Source organism: Octodon degus, unplaced genomic scaffold, assembly GCF_000260255.1.
Source record: "Octodon degus isolate 3935 unplaced genomic scaffold, OctDeg1.0 scaffold00055, whole genome shotgun sequence".
In the NCBI taxonomy this organism is placed as follows: Eukaryota; Metazoa; Chordata; class Mammalia; order Rodentia; family Octodontidae; genus Octodon; species Octodon degus.
In genome coordinates this window covers 6,683,193-6,704,272 of record NW_004524631.1, presented here as the reverse complement: position 1 = coordinate 6,704,272, position 21,080 = coordinate 6,683,193, and the positions used below count along the sequence as shown (strand labels likewise).

At 44.2% G+C, this 21,080-nt stretch overlaps 1 pseudogene; it reads right to left on the bottom strand.

Moving 5' to 3' along the window:
* Window positions 1–11,628: 11,628 nt before the first annotated feature.
* The window catches only part of LOC101586916, an 18,290-nt pseudogene continuing 8,838 nt past the window's right edge, over window positions 11,629–21,080 (bottom strand).

Below are 21,080 nucleotides of genomic sequence, written 5' to 3'. Positions count from 1 at the left end.
GTGCATATGACACAATTCAATTCTTGTTTCTCCTTCACTTCCCTTCTTCCCCCTCACCATCTTATTTATTTATTTATTTATTTATTTATTTAAATTTATGTATCTTGTACTGGTCTCACTAGGCAGCTTGGACTCATAGTGATCCTCCTGCTTGCAGCCTCCCTAGTGCTGGGATTACAGGTGTGCGCCACTAGACTGGGAGTCAGTGGCCAGTTCAGCATGCCCCAGGGAGGGGCCCGCACAGCATGTGGTGCTGGGGATCGAACTCAGTCCCTGTGCTTGTCTAAACAGATGCTTATTCTGCTGAGTTATCTCACCAGCCCCCCTCAGCATCCCCTTCCTGCTTGGACAAAAATCAATACTTCTTAGTATCTATATTTTATTTTGGTCTTTATTTATAATATTTAAATGACAATGGAATACCCTTCTCTGACAAAACTAAACACAAAAAAAAGGGATATAAATGAACAACCATTTTGTATCTGTATATTCAAAGTAGTGAGGATAGATACACAGCTACATTTTCTTAATTCAATGAATAAAAAGATTTGTCCTAATAGTGTTTGTAAACAGGATATCATGTCTGCATCTTGTACAATGAATAACCACTAAGGCAACAATATGCATGTATTAATTATTGAAACAGTCCTACTAATTGCATTTGAAATTGTGTCATTGCTATTTGTTTCTTTTTTTTTTTTTTTTTTTTTGGCAGAACCAGGGAGTGAACTCGGTTCCTTGTGCTTGCCAGGTTGTTTCTCAATAGGATTATTTAAAAAAATAATTTGGGTTTCTTATGTGTTTGATTTATTTCACTTAACTTTATAGTCTCAAGGAGCACCATTTATTCTTTATGGCAGAGTAGTGTAACCTTGTGTATAAATACCACATTTTTAAAATCCACTCATCTGTTGATGGACATATAGAGGGCTTTCAAGAGTTAGTTCTTATAAATCGGGCTGCTATGAATGTGGATATTCATTTAATAAGGATGTTAACTCCCTTGATACTGTGCCTAGAAGAGGAATAGCTGGGTGAAATAAAATTTCTACCTATATTATTTTTAATAATAAAAGATTCTTTTACTAAAATATTTATGAATGGAATTATTGACACCTGGGAATTCTTCAAAGTAATATGGGAGAATATAAGGGAGAGAGGTACAAATGAACAAAATTGTCTACAAATTGACAATTGTATAGGAAGGTGATGGGCATATGTGGGTTAATTGCGCTATTCTGGCTACTTTAAATTTCTAATTTTGAAAAATACAGATTTACAGAAAGTTTCTGTTATAGTCAGGGATTTTTAAGGGAATAGATTTAATAGAGGACACATAGTTTATAGGATTGTTTTATAAGATTCAACAACAAAGTCAAAAACAGAAGAGCACAGGAACTCAGTCCCAGGAATCTAGCCGAGGGCTTGAGTCTCATGGCAGTGTCTGGCACGAGTCTAGCTGAAGACCTAAAGCTCATGACAATGTCCTCCGTGAGTCCAGCTGGAGGCCTAGAGCCCATAGCAGTGTCTCATGTAAATCTGTATCAAGGATCTCCACTGGGAAGGCCCAAAGGTCAGCGGGGGAAGCTAGAAAGTCTGTGCCAGCAGGGTGGAAGATCTGTGCCAGCAGGCTGAGGGATTGGCACTGGAGACACAAAGCGACGCTCAAAGTAAGGACCAGAGCTCCTCCAAAAAGCCATCCTCAGTGACAGTAAGGACCTGAGTTCCTCCCACGATGAGAACAGCTCCATTCACATCAGGAATGCCAGCGTGACAAGCTTCTCCAGGAGAATCAACAGCACACCATCTGCCCTTCCAGTTCTGCTTTTATGCTGTTGGCAACAATCCTTAGGTGGGCCTTCCACACCCAGCACCATGCTGATTTCAGTTCAGCTGGGTGGTACAAGTACGCCGTTAATTCACCACATTAACTGTGGTTAATCAACCACAGTTCCTGCGAAGAAATACAGCTCAGCCCAAGCACCCAACACCCTCCCATCAGTGGTGATTTCTTCACTAATCATAGTATAATAATAAAACCAGAAAAGTGACAGTGATGCAATCAACAAAGTACTCAGTAACCATTTAAGCGTGTGTGTGTGTGTGTGTGTGTGTGTGTGTATTTCAATGCAACTTATTGCTTTTTGTGGTCATATGTACCACTACCCATGTTCAATTTTTTATCTCTACAGTGCAAGAATATCATGTAAATGAAGTCATACAATATGTGATTGGGATTGGCTTTTTTCTATTTAGCACAATTCAATGTATTTTATTCCAAGTTGTTGCATAGCCTTAGCTTATTCCTCTTTATGTCTTTTTTTTTTTTTAAGGCTAGTATCTCCTTTATTCAAAAAATAAATATTTCATTTTGAATCAACATATTTCAAATCACATTAAGCAGAAAAGAAATATAGTTCCTTTGGAAACTGAACAAGTGTAAGAAAGCATCATGTTCCAGACAATGGGGATGAGGTGAGTACGATTTCCAGCTGCTTCGTGCCTCAGAGAACCTCCTCTCACCAGGTATAACTATATGTTGATTTTAGGAGACACACACACACAGACACGTGTGTGCACACATGCACGTGCCACACACATGCACACACACACACTGCTTTGAAGTCTGAAAGTTACATGAAGTGGACCATCAGGTGTATGGCATGCTCACTGATAAGACGTTCCCTCTTCTCACCCAAGAAAAGTGGAGGAGCTTTAATAGAGTTGAAGACCAGAGAAGACATGAGCACTCCTGCGCAGAGCTGAGCCATGTAACATCTCTACATATGCAAGCCAGTTTTCCGTTGCTTCCCTTTCCTGGCCTGAGGTGTCCAGGCTGCAGGTCACTCCGTGATGGCAGGGCATGTGGCCACATACACGAACACGACAATCAGGTGCACCACCACGGCCAGCGTGGGCAGCACCACCGTGGTGATCTGCTGCCGGGCCTCCTGCATGGCCTACTTCCGCTCCTTCTTATCCCTTGATGTCTCCTTCTTGGGCTTCCCTTTGAGCTGCCGCATCTTTCCTGGTGGAGGCTCTGAGGGTGTATCCAGAGGGGGCTTGGAGGAAGGGCCACACTCCTCTAGTCAGGGCAGGGAACCTCCTTTTTCTTTAAATTCAAGAAATGCTGTTTCAATAATTTCATCAAATTTATTTCCAGTAAAGGTGACTTGAGTTATTCCTGCCGCGGAGCTGCTGTTGCCGGAGGACGTGGCTGTGGTTCTCCCCAGCTCGCCTCGCCTCGTCTCTCCTCTCCGCGCCCGCACGTGCAGCTCGGCCCTTTATTTCTGAGTACATCACATAGTCCCACAGCTTGCTTAAGCATTCACTCACTGAAGGACATGGGGCTGTTTCCAGTTTTTGGCTAGTGCAGATAAAGCTGTATGAATATTCATGCATAGGTTTTTGCATACACATAGACAAATTCATGGGAATGACCAAAGAAAAGAATATCAACCATATTAACTAAAACAGCCGTTTCTTTTCTTTTTTCCATATTTAGGACAATGTCTACTGGGTCTCACTACATAGATCAGACTCAGTGATTTTCCTGTTTTCAGCCTCCCAAGAGCTGGGATTCCAGGCGTGTGCCACCACACCCGGTCTCAATCACAGTCACAGCGGGCCTTGGGGGTGGACCCTGAATGGCACACTGGGATCAAACCCTGCCACTGCATCTGCCTAAGCAGGCGCTTTAGTCCACTGAACTATCTGGCTGGCCCTTAAAACAGCCATTTGTGCAACCTTCAAAACCGTGTCACCCTGACGGCTTTATCTTTTAGAGTAGTACTGATTTTAAATGTTTATGTCTTTTAAGCAATGATTGCAATCCTAAATAGTTGACTGATGCTGAAAAACAAAATTACTTCAAGTGCTACTTTCTATGTGGGCTATTTCTTATTTCCAATTACACAGACTCTGTAGGATTATAATGACAAGATTAGTAATTAGTAAAGGTTTGGTTTTAGCTAACAGCTTTACTCAGGGAACATGAAATGAAAATTTTTCTCATCTCACGTCTTGAAAATAGATTGCTTTCTCTTGCAAATGCCTACCCAGAGAGCTTCATTTTTGTTCAGTTCCTACTCTTAAGAATGCAAGCCTCTGCTTCCCTGGAGCTCTAGCTCTCTATAGACTTTCACTGTATGGAGGTACAGCTCACTGGCTGTAACCAGGAGCTATCTGTAAATAGTCTTCTTGCTGTTTAATGCTGCTTAGTTATACATCGCTCATTCATTGTCACACTTCAACAAATATTTAGTTGAGCACTTTCCATGTTCAAACATGCCTGGATCATTTCTAATTCATATGAAAGACCCTAATACATAGGAAAGTTCCCCCTTTGAATAGCACATATCAAAGTGTATGCTAAAATTGCACTTAACTAAGTGTGGTGGTACACACACCTGTAATCTTAGTACTTAGAAGGCTAAGGCAAGAGGAGCACTGCAACTCAGCCTGAGTTACATAGTGAGCTCAAGGCCAACTTGAACTATATAGCAAGACCTTGCCCTTCCCCAAAAGATAAAAGTAGCAGTGACCTGGGCAGAGGGGTGCCTGCCTACGATTCCAGATACTTGGGAGGCTGAGGTAGGAGGATCACAAGTTCCATGCCAGCCTAGGCAACTTAGTAAGACCCTGTGCCAAAATAAAATATTAAAAAAAGTTGGAGATGTAACTCACTGATAAATTTTCCCTGAATTTAATCCTTGGTACTTTAAAATATAAAATAACAATGAAAAGTGTCAGTGACTGAAACCATACATAGTAATACTGTTACTAATTAAAAATTAAAAGAAGGAAAAAATCTCTGATAAAATTATTCATTTATTTGTTTAACAGTAGAGACTTTCCAGGAAGGAATGGAATAGGGAAGATTTGGTTCTCCGCTCAAGGTGACTGATGACTATTTAGAGTGTCAATTACTGCTGTTCATCCTCAGGGGAAGTATGTGGGTATGGTCCTTCTCTTTATCTAGAAGCCTGGCTGTCTTGGTGACTTTTCTCTCATCGCTGAGACAAAATATCTGATGCCCAGACTTACAGAAGAGGTTTATTTAGCTTACAGTTTGTGGAGGTTTCAGTCTATAATTACCGGTTCCAAGGCAGAGTGGCACATGGCAGAGGGCAACAGTTCACGGTGGCAGAAAACAGCTAGAGCAAAAATGGAAGAGCAAGCCAGAGAGAAGAAGACTCTTTCTGTCCCTTACAGTGTACGCAGACTATCCATCCTAAGGTGGGTGTAGCACTTACATCCTTAATCCCAGCACTGGATCATGAATTTAAAAAAAAAAAACCTCTAGAAGCCTGCCTTATGCCTGCGTGAGGCTATGGGGGACATCGAGACATAAGCCACAACACTGGCCTTCAGTGAATGTACTTCTGGCCACAAGCATCTTCTGCACTGAGGGCCCAGCCCTGTCTATCTGACATTTGTGATTAACTTAGCTGTTTGCAATGCTCCTTTCCTCTGAAGCGCTACCCCTAACTGCCGTTAGGGGACAAGGGATGTAGTTTTCTCTGGCTGCTTCAAGCTAAGAAAGATCAAGGTAGGGGAGACCACAATCAGGGGCCTTCTCCAGAGAGCTAATCTAATAGTGCTCAGATAGAAGTCATGCTGTGGTTTAACTCTCTTTACAAGGTCAATTTCATGGATCCCATTAAAAGATGTCTAGTACATTTCCTGTTATCTCCATCTGTGTAATCATTTGGCATTTGGAATCCTTCAGTCAAGAATAAACGAATTTTTTGAAGAGATTAGAGTATGTATAATCAAAGCATGAGCACTAGAATGGAAAGACAGACTTGGGAAAGAGCCAAGTCTAGTCCCTTAAGCTCTTCTTAAGGGACTGAAGTAGTGCTTACAGCCCCCTGGCAGTTAGAGCCCTCTACTGATTTAGTCTGACATTCTGTCATAAGCCTCTCCAGTTTTACTGTAAAAAGATGAAAAGTTCAGTGAGTTTTGAAGGACAATTTTATCTAAAGAATTTAAAGATTCTTACTGAACTTTTATAGATCCTATTTTTTTTTTTTTTCTTAATCATAACAGTGGTCAGCTACTGGTGTAGCTGGAAGCTTCTAGGAGTTAGTGGCTGGAGCCCCTTTTTATATCTATCTTACTACTATGGCCATTTTTTTATACAGAATTTGGCAGTGATGTTCTGGTGGGTGTTTGTCTCACTCTTCTCTCATTGCTGGGACAAATACCCGACATCCAAAGTGAAGGAAGGAGGGGCCTAGTCCGGACTTGCAGCCGCCGCCGCCATATTCCTGTGGCGTCTCACTTTGTCCCCTCTCCGGGCGCGAGATTGTCCGGAGCCATGTTAGGAGTGCATCTTATCGGTATCTACGCCAACGAGGAGTTCAACCAGCATCATTCTACTTGGGCAAGCTGGTTCTCCCCATTGCGTCCTCCAATGGGTGCGCGTAAGGAGCTGGAAAGAGCATGAGAAGGAGGGACTAGAGAAGGAGGGACTAGAGAAGGAGGGTTCCCGGTGGGACCCTGACTTTGGTGTGATGCAACAAGGGAGGCTCATACATGTCTTTTTCCTTCCCTCTAGTTGGCCTCAATCCACATTTTTAAAAAACATAAGCATTTGGTGTGTAAATGTTCATATCCAAAGTGACACAGCAAGAACAGTAGAGTGGCCCAGTACCATTCTACAGCTCCAGCAGCTCTTTTTGTTCTGGTACCTGGGATTGAATTCACAGCCTTGCATGTGGTAGGCCCAAGCTCCACCACTGGTGTAGCCCCAGCCTCTGCTTATACTTTTTAATAGCAGTTTTCCCTTGTCTCCTTCTATACCATAGAAGTCATCTGCATATGGGTACTAATTGTCTTAAATACATGAAAAATTTTGAGATGTCAAACAAGCCAGATTATGGCTACAAGAAAGGTTGTGTATGTTATTTGTGAAACCATTACTTTTCTGAGTTTTACATAGTTCTTAGAATTAGACTTTTGATACCTTTTGTAAATTATGAGCTTGTGTTTTTTAAGATGAGAAGGCTCCCCAATTGTCTGTTATTAATTAAAAGCTTTTTTTCCTTCAATTCCTTATTAAAAAAGTGAAGGAAGGAAAGTAATAATCTTTCCTTCCAAAGGAATGAAAAATAATCTCTGATTATTTAGCTCACAGTTACTGGAGATTTCAGTCCACACTCATCTGGCTCCAAGGCAGAGTGGCACATGGCAGAGGGCAACCTTTCGTGGTGGTGGCAAAGAGCAGAGAGCAAATGGAGAAGTAGCAGGAACAATGACAACAGAAAGTAAGTCTGTTTCTCTGTCTCTCTTATGTTACATTCAGGCTATCTGCCTAAGGCTGGGTATAGCAGTCACACCCATAATCCCAGCCTTGGATCACCCATAATCCCAGTAGATAACGAGTTAACCACAAACTCTAGAAGTCCCAGCCCCCTGTATAAGGCTGGGGGGGGGGAACTAGGCACAAACCACAACGTTTAATATCAAGTTAAAGTGAGACCTGTGTAAATTAACCTCTTGCTGTCTATCAATATCAGTTAAGTCTTCTCATGCATTACTTTGGAACCATGTATCCAGCCTCTTAGCTCCTCTGTCAGTGTCAGTTGTCAGGACGGGTCATGGCCTTGCTTGACTGTGGTGTTTTCTATGAAAGCACAAGAGACTTTTTTCTCTTGGTGACCCTCCTTTGGAACACCATACAATTATTGGTTCTTGTCCTCTGGGGGTCCAGCAACTTCCCTGCTCAGGAGGTTGGATGACTTACCTAAGTTGTAGGATCTCATAGAAAAGGTTCCATCATGTCTTCTGTCCTCACTGACCTTGAAGGCCCAGGCCAAAATACTCGCTAAGCTCAGTTACCTTTCTAGTTCCAGTATCTAAACTTTGGTTGTTGAACACCCAGTAGAAAAGATGAGTAGCATTAGTATTGCAGTGGGGGTGGGGAGTTCAACCATTATAATTTCATCTGGATACCAAGCACTTCAAAATACAATGTATAGCCAGAGGTCTGTTATTTCTTTTCAATGATGGTTGTTTTAGTAGTTGTATCTCTGAAGATTGTTAACAGACAAACAGAGAAAACTTGAGATCAAGAGCCACACATAGTATTTTAGCATGACAATCATGACATTATTTTTGTAATACACTAAATGTCTATCTTAGTATACATTAGCCTTTTTAGTCAACTTCTCTATCTGATCACAAAATACTAAATGACACAAGGAAAACTCTCACCTGATTTGTTATTTTTAATAGAATCTCATCTAAGGAGAACATATCAGCCTACTAATGTACCTTAGAAGTTTATAAAATCTAGCCTCTAATTTTAGTGTATGACATTATTCAGATACGTTGTGCCTAAGCATCCCTATGTGTAGTGACACATGTAGCATTCACATTGCATAAATTTTTTAAAGCTATTATTTGATTGGTGAGTTCATCCTGGCTTGACAGGTACTTCTATCTCTAGTAGCTGGAGTATAGGAGAAAGCCAGACATATGAGTCTAGAAAAAGGTTATCACCATAAAAACATCCTAATTTTACATCTTACAAGACATGTACACCCAAAAGGCATAAATACATCTAGTGTACCACAAGATTGGCAGTAATGAATGTCATACTTATATGGAACCTTTGTTTCTTACTTTAGTTTTGTGATAAGAAAACCTCGTTGTTTTACCCACAAAAGATTTAATCTTTTGATGATAATCAGTGTAAACATGTTACAATAATATGTTAGTAACATTTATTGGGGTGTATCCCCCATAAGGCTATTTTTCCCATAAGGCTATTGAAAGTATTGGAAGTGCATTCATGAGCAAAGACTGGAAGCTGTTCCTTTATTCACCATAGGGAGTGTTCTGTCCAGCATTTTCTTAAACCTAAGGGGTCCCCAATTAATTATCTTAACGATTTTTGATGACCTTTGAGAACCAGATCATAACAACACATTTTTTTCTTGACCAAGGAAAGATTCTCAACTTATTGTATGTAGACAACAATATGCATTACATTTGCAAAACCAGTCCTGAGATCATTTTGTTCAGCTGACAACCTTGGTAGAAGCATTCTTTAATTCTGATGACATTTATCTATAAGCCAACTTCAGGTATAGGTAAATATTTTAAAAATTCAAAAAGGCAAGAAGAAATGGTTGATCTCAAACAAAACAGCTCCAAGCATTGTAAGCAGTCACAGATTGAACAGACAGATAGACAAATACACAGAAGATAATTTGTTTATAAAGGCAGAATGCACTGGGATGTATATGGCTAGGTAGAATTATAATAACTCTTTTATAGCTTTCAGGTTGTAACTATACATAAGCCTAGTCAGAACTTTTGTAGGTCAAATGACAGAGATCTCTTGTAATGAGAATCAGAGGAGTGAAAACCTTTCATATCTGTGAAAGCAAAGACCACTTTTAAGATGAGCCCTTGACTGATGGTTTGATTGACTTGAATACACTACTATACAGGCTTTCCATTGTTCTTTTGATAGCCATCATTGTTGGCTAGTGACAGCTGAAAGCCCAAGCTGCTGTTTTGATAGCCACATTTATTAATTGTCCCCTGTGTAGGGGCAGACTGTTTAAAGATAGTTTTAACTATTTCCAGGGGTGGGTGTGCAGGCCAGGTTTGCATGTAGAAAAAGACGAGGTGGCACTCTTTTGAGCAGAGTGTGTATTTTAGACAGTGGGAAGAAGGCCTGCTAAGACTAATCTGCCCTTAGATGTCCACCTAAGACAGTTTCCCTACTTTGTCTCTGACCCTTGGACCATACTTAGCTACTGGACTGCCTTTCTCAGAGCCTCAGGTAGTACATCTCTGAGAAGAGTGGTGAGTCTGCAAGATACAGTGGAAGGAAAGCCGGATGAGAGAGGCAGTCTGCTGAGGACTTGGGCTGTACCTGTTTTTAACACCTGCTCTTGTTTAACCCTGTTAGTAACTCACAGGATTTCCTAGGAATGTTTTATCTAATCAATGAACTTTTCTGTGTTGTAAAAATCAGTCAGTCTGTCCTACACTATAAAACCAGTCAGCGTCCTGCTAGAGGGGAGGGAGAAAAGGAATTAGCCTCTGGTTTTGCCTGAGGACTGAAAGGCAGATAAACATGAACTGAAAGTTTTACACTTATTCTTTGAGAGCTTTAGGTTTAAACCTAGACAAGTCTTTTTTTTTTTTTTTTTTAATATGACCTGGCTGATTTCACCCTGGAAGAGCCTCATGGAAGGGAAACACCATTTTGGAAATTTGGTTCTGAAATCCAGCAAAAGAGAGAATCGCTTTGGACCAAACACTTTGTAAACTGCATTATTTCTTGGGCAGGGCAGTGAGGAAGAGACAAAAGTAATTCCAACTGTTGCACAAGCAGGAAATCCTAGCCATCTCAGGTGCAGAGAGACAAGATCACAAGCTTTCCCAGAGTAAATCTCTAATCCTTAGCAAAACATGCCTCTAGAGACAAAGGTTTGATTGATTCCAGCTGCATTGCCAAGGAGAAAATAAAACTAATAATCCAAGAACCTGAATAGCTGCTTTTAACCTTTTGAAAGAGAGTGAGAGAGAAAAAGAAAGAGTTCTAACTATAGTGTTTAGGACTACTTTATAATAAATGACTCTGAATTAAAAGTTTTAACATTTCAGCCTGCAAAAGAGATACCCCCCTACATAGACAGGTAATATTTCAGCAAAAATCTTGGGTCCAGGACAAAGATATCTTTGAGACATTTTGGGTTCTAGATCCAGACACCTAGGTAATTTCCCTCTATAGCAGTGCTGGTTAGGCTCTATTTAAACCCTCTCTAAAACTATGTTTCCCTGTGTATCTATAATACACTTAAGAAATTCATAGATCAAAGTGTGTACCCATTCTCTCTCATCAGAAGTCAGTGTTTGATTTAAGCATAACATTACATTTTTTCCAGGCTAGTTCATAGGTCTGAGTAAATCCTTTAAAGACCTCAATGTACTTATCAGAGCTGCCTGAAAATTTTTCTAAATCATGTCTGATCTGCCTTAGTTCATTTAAAGAAAAGTATGCATGAATGCAGATAGTTCTAAACTCCTGTACTTCCTGTAAGGGGTCTTGTCCTCAAGGAACTTGAACAAAATCAGCTAAGGATTGACACAGCCTCCTGTAGACTTTAACTATGGCTGGCCTTGAGGTTCTGCCCTCTCAAAACTCAAAGGGTAAGTAGAGGATGCCTTGGACTCAATCATTAGTGGGCAAGGCTTGGATTAAAGATGTCTTGGGAACCTCATCCTGGGTTCGTAATAGTGGATGCCTTAAGGACTGGAGATGCTTGGCTCTCCTGTAGTTTACATTTACCTTTTTTTTTTTTTTTGTATTTTAGGGAAGGGTTTACAGGGTGTTCAAGGTCTCACTGCTAGCTCAGACTCATAGGGATCTGCCTGTTTACAGCCTCACAAGAGCTGAGATTACAGGCACACGCCACCACGCCCAGTCTCAGTTGCCAACTCAGCATGCCCCAGTGGCTAGGAGGCAGGCCTGGGGATTGAATCCCCGGCCCCTGAGCCTGCTTGCAGGAGCTTTAATCCACTGAGGTATTTGGCCAGCCCTTTACATTTACATTTGAACATAGGTAAGGATTATTATTATTATTTTTTTTGAGCTTTGGAGAAGTCTTTATTGTTTAAAAATCTTAACTGAAGCTTCAAAAAACATCCCATCCAATATACACCCACTCCAGGGATGTGCTAGCGAGCAGGGACGGCCCCTCCTGCCCACAGCGTGGCCGCCCTGCCCAGGGGCCCGTGTCACCCCCAGCGGTGTCCCCCAGGGAGAGGCTGAGGCAGCCGGGGTGTTGGCAACCTGTACCCCAAACTAGTCTGAGTTGCGGGTGCGGGCAGGGCCAGCCGCGCTCAAGGGAAGCGGTCATCATCGTCCTCCGCCATCTCCTTGGCGAACTCCAAGTCCTGTTGCTCGCGCTCCCGGCGCTCCTCTGCGGACTCCAAGTCCTTGTTGTACGATTTGGGAGGAAAGCGCATGGCCTTGACCGACATGTTTGTGGATGTCCAGGCAGAAGGAGATGCGCTGGTGGAAGGCCAGCTGCGGCTCCCGCGTGGAGTAGATGTCGATCATCTCCTTGGACTGCACGTAGCCCTTCTCGTGGTTGATGCTGGCTTCGATGACGCCGTCACGGATGGCCTTGGCAACAATGAACTCGGCGTCCTCTGGGCTGTAGAGCTGCAGCTTCTGCGCGATGTCCGCCAGCGAGATGAGCGAGTAGGACAGGCAGATCATGTGCACGCCTGTCTTAATCACGTTGTGCCGCAGCCAGATGATCAGCGTGTAGGTCCCATCGGCCTGAAATTTCTCTCCAAACTGGTCCAGGACCTGGTTGAACTTGGCCAGGTTCCCCATCCTGACAGCTTGCGTAAGTAGGAAGTAGGGCATGAGCGAGCGCTTGAGCGAGGGCTGGCGGAACTGCAGGTGGTCGGGGATCTCGCCCAGCAGCAGCTCGACCATACGATGAGCAGCTTGTGCACCGTCTGTTTGAAGCCCACAGCTGTGTGCTGCGGGGCCTTGCGAAGTGCATTGGTCATTGTCCTCCGAGCCTCTGAATATTCCAGCTGGATGGCTTTGATTCGCCCTGTGTAGTAGAGGTACCTGGCCCACTCGTTGTTGTTGGCCTGCTCAGGGAACACAGACTTGGACACCAGCTTCTCCGCCTGGTCACACAGGCTGTAGTGCAGGTAGTTCCGCAGCAGCAGGTTCAGCAGCGTGGACTGCCCGTCTGCGTCATGCCGGAGAGTGGCTGTCCGCAGCCGCGCGTGCAGGAAGCTGCGCACCACGTCCAGCTTGTCCAGGAACTCGTAGACCCGGGCATGGTAATAGTAACACTTGGCAGCCACGAGGTCCAGGGCCTGGCAGTTCTGAGTACTGATCCTTTGCATCAGGTCATCGGAGATTTTCTGTGCCTCTTTGTATCGCTTCGTATAAAGCATGAAAGGATTATTTTTAATGCAAGAAAAGTCTAAACATAGGGTAATTCTAACTATTTTTTCCCTTGCAGTACAATTCTAGCTGTGAAATAGCAGAATTTCACATTTGGCCCTACAGGGTAGAAGGCAGGCTCATGCTCTGGTGCAGAGAAATACTGAACAGCTGTTTTTCAACATATAAAGGTAGAACACTACCCAGTGCTTAAGAATACTTCCCAAGGGAGTAAGAGCTTTTGACATCAACTTCCCTATCTGAAAGTACAAGAGATCGCTTCTCGGTCTTTTGGCTAAGATCAAGTGAAAGTATAAGAGAAAGAATTGACATCCCTTTAATTTCTCTATCTCCAAGGCTTCTCTCAAGGTGACCCACTCCACAGCAGGTGGCGCTGTCTGCACAGGGACCAGAAGATGGGCAAGGTTGGACTAACCATTACCTACTCGCACTCTGCCTTTCCCAGAAATTTGAATTATTAACTCCAGCAGGTGTTTTTAAAAGCACAAGTTGCAACTGATCTCAAGGAGTCACGTTGTGAGAGACAGGAAGAACTACCTCCTCCTGAAGCACAAGTCCCGGTTTCCGGGTGAGTCTCCTGATACTGCAGTCCTGCTCTTCACCAGAAGATGGAGATAGAGGAACCCTCAGCTCAGGAAGGTGGGCTGGAAGGACTGCCCACCTCTACCCAGCCATATACAGTATGGATAACAAAAGACAGGTGGCCTCCAGCCAAGTAGGACCAACTCCACTGTCAGCACCAGATTTGGACAAACCTACCTGTTGGCTGTCAATTTAGCCCACTTGGGAAACAGGTACCCTTGAGACCTGGCAACTGGTGCTGGGGGCCTGCACACTGCCCGCAGATACAGACACTGAGGCCTGGCTCTAGCCCCAGCTTGGAGCCAGCCACCAGATGGCGATGCCTGGCCTGCGCATGGCCATGGTGGAACAGAGAGGACCTCTAGTGGTGCTGAACCAGCCACAGGGTCTGCCAGTGACTGTAAAAACAGGAGAGCTGACATTGCCAGAGCTGAGCCAATCCCTGGGGCTCAGGCGATGGAGCTCCAGGTTGCCTATGTTCCTAGAAAGGAGACTTCTGGGCTTGTGCTTCTGTGCAGTTGGGAGCCCAGGTGACACTGTGTTTTCCAAGTTGCTGAATACATATTGGGAGTGGTCATATTGGTTGGTGCTTGACTTGATAGCACTCAGGCAGAATTCTGCTTACAAATTTGCATGGTAGAAACCATAGCCTGAGGAGGCCTACGCCTCGCACTGCTGACTCCTGCAAGTTACATGAGTTGTATGTGTGAAACAGTATTGAGTACCTGGATACTATGAGGAAATAGGACACTGTCTTGAAATTAGAAGTGGGAGTAATACACCCTGCACATGGGCCTTTTAGTTCCCTGGTGTGGCCGGTGTGGAAGCCAGACAGGATGTGGCAAATGAAGTGACTGTTCTGTTGCACGCGGTGGTGCCCAACTTCGCAGACCTGGTGGATTCTCACCCCAATGCTGGGTTGATACCACCATGTGTGCACTTGGCAAACGCTTTCCTTTCCACTGCTGTGGCACCTGAGAGGACCAATTTTCTCTCACCCAGGAAAGCAGGCAATGGATCCTGTAGGTATTTCACAAAGCTGCCTACATTGCCCAACTTTGTGTCATGGTCTGGCGGCCCAGATCCTGGCTACCTGGGCCAAACCACACCCAGTGTCATTGTGTCATTCCACTGATGATATCATGTTAACCTGACTGCCTTGCAGATTTGGAAGCTGCCACACACAGGCTGAAGGAAGCTTTGCTGGCCTGGGAGGTGGCGGTTGGCAACAAAGACAAAATCCAGAGACCTGGCTTGTCTGTAAAGTCTTGGGTGCTATCTGGTCAGATAAAACAAAAGTAATTCTTGATGCCACTATTGATAAGACCCAAGCATATCCCAGACCCATGGCAGTACTCCAATTACAGGTATATGTGGACTTGCTAGGGTTCTGGCAGGCTTTCATACCGCACCTAGCCACACTGCTATGCCCTTTATACAAGTCCAGGACCCAGGCGTGATTGAGAGGTACAATGGGCTCCTAAAAACCAAACTGGCCTATTTAGCTCTGAAGTTCATTGAGTGGGTATGGGTTTTACTCCAAGCAGTTCAGTTGCGTAATGACCAGCCCTGACATATAGGTGGCAGCCCATTTAGATCGCCTCCTGAAAGCATAGCTGGTCCATCTGTGTATTCAGCCCACAGAGTAGGGACCTATGGTGGTGAAAGGGGCCCTGATATTCCCATGTTGAAGCCTATGTGGTTGGGAGGCCACTATCAATGGAGCTGGGATTAGCCTACAGACCCTCTGGTGGGCAGTTGAGTGTTCCTTTTGGCGCACTCAAGGAAAGACTTAGACACACTATAGAAATGTGACTCTGGACTTCAGCTTGACTACTGACCTCTCTATCCAATGCTGGAGCCACCACTCTGAAAAGGAGTGACACTATGGCTGCTAGGCCTACCCCTGAGAGTGGGATTTAGCCGTAATTTTCTTACTCTTGGCAGCAACAAGAACCCAGGTTTGGAAGTCTAAGTTCAGGGGTAAGATGATCATGGTCACAAGTGACCTTCTGGAAGATCTCCTCATAGTGGCTTCTCCTCTTGTCCTGTCCTCCCAAGCAGGATGAGCCACAGTAACAGCCTCATCTCATGGGCACACTCATTTGGTCATGGAGATCAACAGTCATGCTGTTGGGTGTGCACTGAGCTGAGGCAGCTGAGGGCCCCCCATGGAGAAGCACGCCGGTGTCCCTATTCAGCTGGACTGACTGGCTGACAGAGACTACTACCAAGTGGCTCTGAGCAGGATTTGTTATTAACCAATTGGCTTTTTGTGTTCACTTGTGAGTCTGCCCAAGGCCTAGACAGACTCATACAGTCTGAAGATGGTCAATGGACTCAAAGTAAGTGAACCTCTGTAAATCACTGGTCCCACTGAGGAAGTGTCTCAAGGACAAGACAAGGCCACAGCTAAGGGACACCTGGCTCCAACTTCAATTAACTAGATAAAGACTGTAGCTACAGGTATCTCACTCCCGGTTAGAGACCTTCCTGGAGATAACACAGTTCTCCTAAATTAACATAATGTCTTACTTAGAGAAGCCCTTGAGCAAACTTCCAAGATCCTTGAACAGCTCACCATTCAAGGCATTCAAGGCAGAGTCCTGCCTTTCTTCAGTATTCCCCCCCTTGTCTTGATAACTAAATACATGTGGACTGTCCAGAGAAGAATTTAGTCCTAAATCCCAGAGAATCTCGAATGCTATGAGAGGGCTTTTGATCCTCCTGGATCCCTGAACTCATTCCATTTGTCTCATTTATTTAAGCCTTCTCTGTCCACTTGTTTAGGAGCCTGTGGGCCTCCTGATCAGTCCAAATAAGTAAGGGATAATATTAACACAATAACTGGTGACAGCAAAGCTGGACTGGCTCTGCCTAGGGCCAGTGACACCAGGCCCTTGAGACACTGATCTGGAAGAGCACAACCATCCCACAGGGACTGGAACCTGTTACATGCCATGGCTGGGGGTGGATGATGGGAAGGGACTTTGCTGGCTGTAGCCCTGCTTTGTATTCAACAGGTGAGCATGTTGGTGGGAAACCACACTGCAGGGTGGATACCCCCGACCTGCATAACCATACATTACTGGTAAATGACACAAACACTCACTGCGATGGCCATGAGCTCATAGGTATGGCACCTACCACGTGGCCCATCACAGAAGCCTGCTGTGCCTGTGGCACTACGGGCTGGCTATACCTACTGAATGCTGCCCCAGGACATCTGCTTACTGGACAGGACACTGCACCTGGGGATTTCCATATGTAAAAGGCACTATCAGACCCACCTTACCAACCCACCCCACTATTGAGATGCTGTATGACAAATGGCACCATACTAAATGGATAGCCTGGTGGTTTTATCTGATGGCCTTGATGATGCCAGGGGCAGGGGCCCTAGACCTAGCCCTCCAGGTTGAAGCTTTAGCTCAACATATGCTCGCAGCCTTAAATGTTATGCATCAGGCTTTAATGTTGCTCATGGATGAGACTTCCCAAATGAGAAAGGTCATTGTGAAAACCACACAGCTCTGCAGAGTGAGGAGGTACTTGTACTTGAACCCTCTTATGCATGAAAGCTGCATTTATTTGCCTGACCACCAGACGCAAGTGCAACAAGCCTTGGAAGAGGTGGATGCAGCGGTGTTTGCCATCTGGGCCTTGCAGCAGGACCCTCTCACCCAGTGGGAATCCTTGGGATCCACCTGGTGCTGGGTAGCCCTACGCTGCACTGTGGTGACATGGGGGTTGGTAGTGTTCCTTTGCTCCCTTTACTATTGCTGTGGTCTCTGTGCACAGGTGGGTGCTCTATGGGCCACTCACATGAGATCACATGCCCCAACCTTTGAATGGGTGGGGTGTGGGAGCCTTGTCAGGAGTGCTTCATTGCCTGGGGCACCTGAGGACATGTAAGGACATGCAGCTGCTGTGAAGTGCAGGTGCACGGCAGGATGCACCTGTGTAACAGTGACAGCGCAGACAACCACACATGCACAGCATGGTGAAGTCAGGATACAAGAATGTAAATATGTGATAGCAGCATATGGAGGGTTAAACAATACGGACACCGCTGCTCTCTCTGTGCACTACTGATGTTTGCTGATGAAAACTCCTCATGCTTTCTTTGCCCTCGGACCTCACCCACAAAGCTCTCTGGGCCTCCTAGCCCCAATAGGAAGCTTTTTTATTTTTTGTAACAGAAAGACAAGGCTATGCTTTTTAAAGTTCATTCTAAAACCTTTATGTCTCTAAAACTCACAGGTTAAACTTATATCCATCACCTAGCAGCCAAAATTCATATGTTAGTAAAGACATATATCATTCTTCTGCATGCGCCTGAGAGAAAAGCAAGGCTGGCTAAAATCTCTTTCTCACCCTTAGTTAGCAAATACAAGGCTCAAATGTAAATCATTCTCCTGATATCTGATTTTCTCTGTGAAGGCAAACAGCTGTTGCAAGCTGCCTCAGCCTGATTTCTAGAGGGAGGAACAGTCTAATGACAGGGTGATTCCAAAGTTAACTCCCACTGAACTGGAGAAAAAGTGGGGTTTCTAGCTGAATAGCAGAGAGAAAAGTGCAAACCTGTAGCTCAGCTCTCAGTGGAGACTTTAAGGGCTCTAACAGCGTTGTTTCTGGTCAATCTGGGACAGAGGACACCAGAAGATCGCTGAGTTACCTCTGAGCTCACTGAGGAGTGCAGGTGGGGACAGGAGGTACGTGGCAATTTCAGGCTGGGCTGTCAGAACCCAGCTTTCACGGAGGAGCCTTTGGGTATCCCCCAGGGTCTGGCCCTGGCCTGGCCCCTTAGTCGTCCTCTCAGCTCCAGCGAGTTCCATGCAACCAGAGATTTGTCCCCAAACTACTGTTTGAGTTTTATACTGGAGGATAAAAGTCTGTGCTGCTAACATCCCCCCAAAATCATTTGCATAGCATTTTACAAATTTACAGTAAAGGTTTTAAAGTCCAAAACTTACTGTCAGTAGTATTTCCCTTGCCTACACACATACACGAGGGGAACCAGAGCCAGGAGGGAAGAGAGAGAGGAGGTTGGGGATTGCCCCTTAGACTAGATGTGTTTCGGTTCCTTAAGTGTTGTCCCTGGGGAAATACCTCCTTCTCAAGTAGCTGGTTCTTTCCACAGGGTCTTAGGTTCAGTTCAGTGTCCCAAGGAAGACTGTTGCCCAGAATACTAAGTCTGGACACCTGACTTTTATCTGTGTTCTCCTAGATGGGCAAAACTTCGATGTCTCATCTAGCCCAGAGACAGGGTATGTGTCCCCATCTGAGATGGCTTCCCTGCTTATTTTCTACAAGCTCAATTTAAAGGTTCCTACTTGTTGGGTAGGAGGTAAAAGCTGGAGCAGTTTAGAGTTACTTTTTCTCTAACCTCACATAGCTTCAAAAAAATGAAAGTACAAAAAGGCAGGGAAAGATCAGAAAAGATTACCTCCTCACCAGTGGAAGATCAGACCAGAAAGAAATCTGAGGCAAAACATGCTCGACGTTTTCTCTAGAGAGAAGGATCAGGTCAGTTTGTCTCAGTGAACCTTGTTCCCCAAGTTTTAAGAATGGCCACAGACATATCTTCTTTTAGCTGGTGGAAGGGTTCCTGTGATTTATTAATAGGCATGTATATTTTCTAAATATGAACTAGATTTCATTTAAAAAAAACCAAGATTTTACAGTATTTCATGTCCAATTCCACTAGGGGGCGAACTAACACTCCTTTTCTTTAGCACTGGTCTCGCTTACAAACCATGACACTTAAGTCAAACAAGAAACACCGGTAAATTACAAGACCTGAGTCCAAATGCAGCACATACAAAACAGGAATAAAATGTCTCATTAAAGATGCATCATAAGCTTCCCATGTCCTCAACTTAAACTCATCATTTTAACAAAACACTAAGCAATTGACAAATACATAATACAAAATGTGAAGCATAAATATTTTGAATCCACAATCTAAGAAACAAAAGCAAACTCCTACCTCTGTTCAGTTATCTTGGTGAAAGACCTCCCAGTGATAGAGGACATGTGTACAGGTATGACACTGGGACCTCAAAATAATATAAGGGAAATACAACTGAACCTGCTAGATGTCTGAAATGTCAAGTTTGTGCTCTCTAAGATGAAGGAATGCTGGCTAGGAACAACGGAGGCTAAGAGGAGGAAGAGTTTATTGAGAGAAAAAGGCTTCTCTCTGGATTGCCCTTAGCCTGATACAATGTAAAAGTATAAATTTGACCTGAAGAAAAAGCTGACAGTAAAAATTTAGACTGAATATACAATGAATGAAACAATGATTAATGAAATTGGTGTCAATCAAAAAACTCATTGAGAAGGAAGTTTTAATTATAAACTTTATTTATTAATTATGTATTTAGTACAGGATCTATAGGGTCTTACTACGTAGATCAGACTTCAAGTGATCCTCCTGTTTACAGCCTCCCAAGTGCTGGGATTACAGGCACGCACCACCACACCCAGTCTCAGTCACAGTCTCAGCATGCCACAGGGCGGGGTTGGCACAGCAGGCCTGGGGATCGAACTCTGTCCCCTGCATCTGCCTAAGCAGGCACTTTAATCTGCTGAGCCATTTGGCTGGGCCTTACTTGTAAACTTTAAATAAAATAAATATGTTTAGTGGTGTCCAATTCAGAAAAGTAAATGAAAGTAAGAGTTGATTCTTTGAGAAGATTGATAACCATGTTGTGGTAGTTGGAATTCTAAAATGGGCATCCCAAGGTTGCCGCCCTATTCCACAAGACTGTGAATGAGAGGTTTCACTTTCATGAACAGCACAGCTAACTTTGAGAAAGGAAGATTTTCCAAGTGGGGGTAAGGTAATTTATTTTATTTCTTTGTAAAAAAAAAAAAAAAGCATTTATTTATTTGGTACAGAGTCTCACTATGCATCTTGGGCTCATAGTGATCCTCCTGTCTCAGCCTTCCCAGCTCTGGGATTACAGGTGTGCATCACCATGCCCAGTTTCTTGGGCCAGCATGGTGAGTGGTACCAGGGATCGAACCAGGGTCCTCACTCTTGCCAGACAGGTGCTTACACCGCTGAGCTATGTCTCCAGCTCCCAAAATACATTTAAAATGCAGGCAATTCTCTTCTGCTGAAGGTAGAAGAAGGAAGTCATCCAAGAAGTCAGAGGTGTGAGGAGAGGCTCCTATGCTCCAGTGCTACCTTAGAAAGCAGAGTCCATGGGCTGGGGGATGTCAGCATCAGCTCCCTGCCGAGGGGCGCCCCAGGAGAAGCAGCAAGAGAATGCGGACCTCTGTCCTAAGCTGCCAGGTGCTGGATTCTGCCAGCAGGATGGGAAAGTGGATCTGTTGCTAGAGCTGGGCTAAGGTTTTGTTTTAGCTTCATGATATGAAGTTCACCTCAGCAGAAAACTCAGGGAAGTCCTGCCAGACTTCTGACCTGCAGAATGGAAGTAAAACACAGATTTTAAGCTACAAATTAATTTGTTACACAGCAATAGAAAATTAATACTAGTCCAGTCAAGAAAAAAGAAAG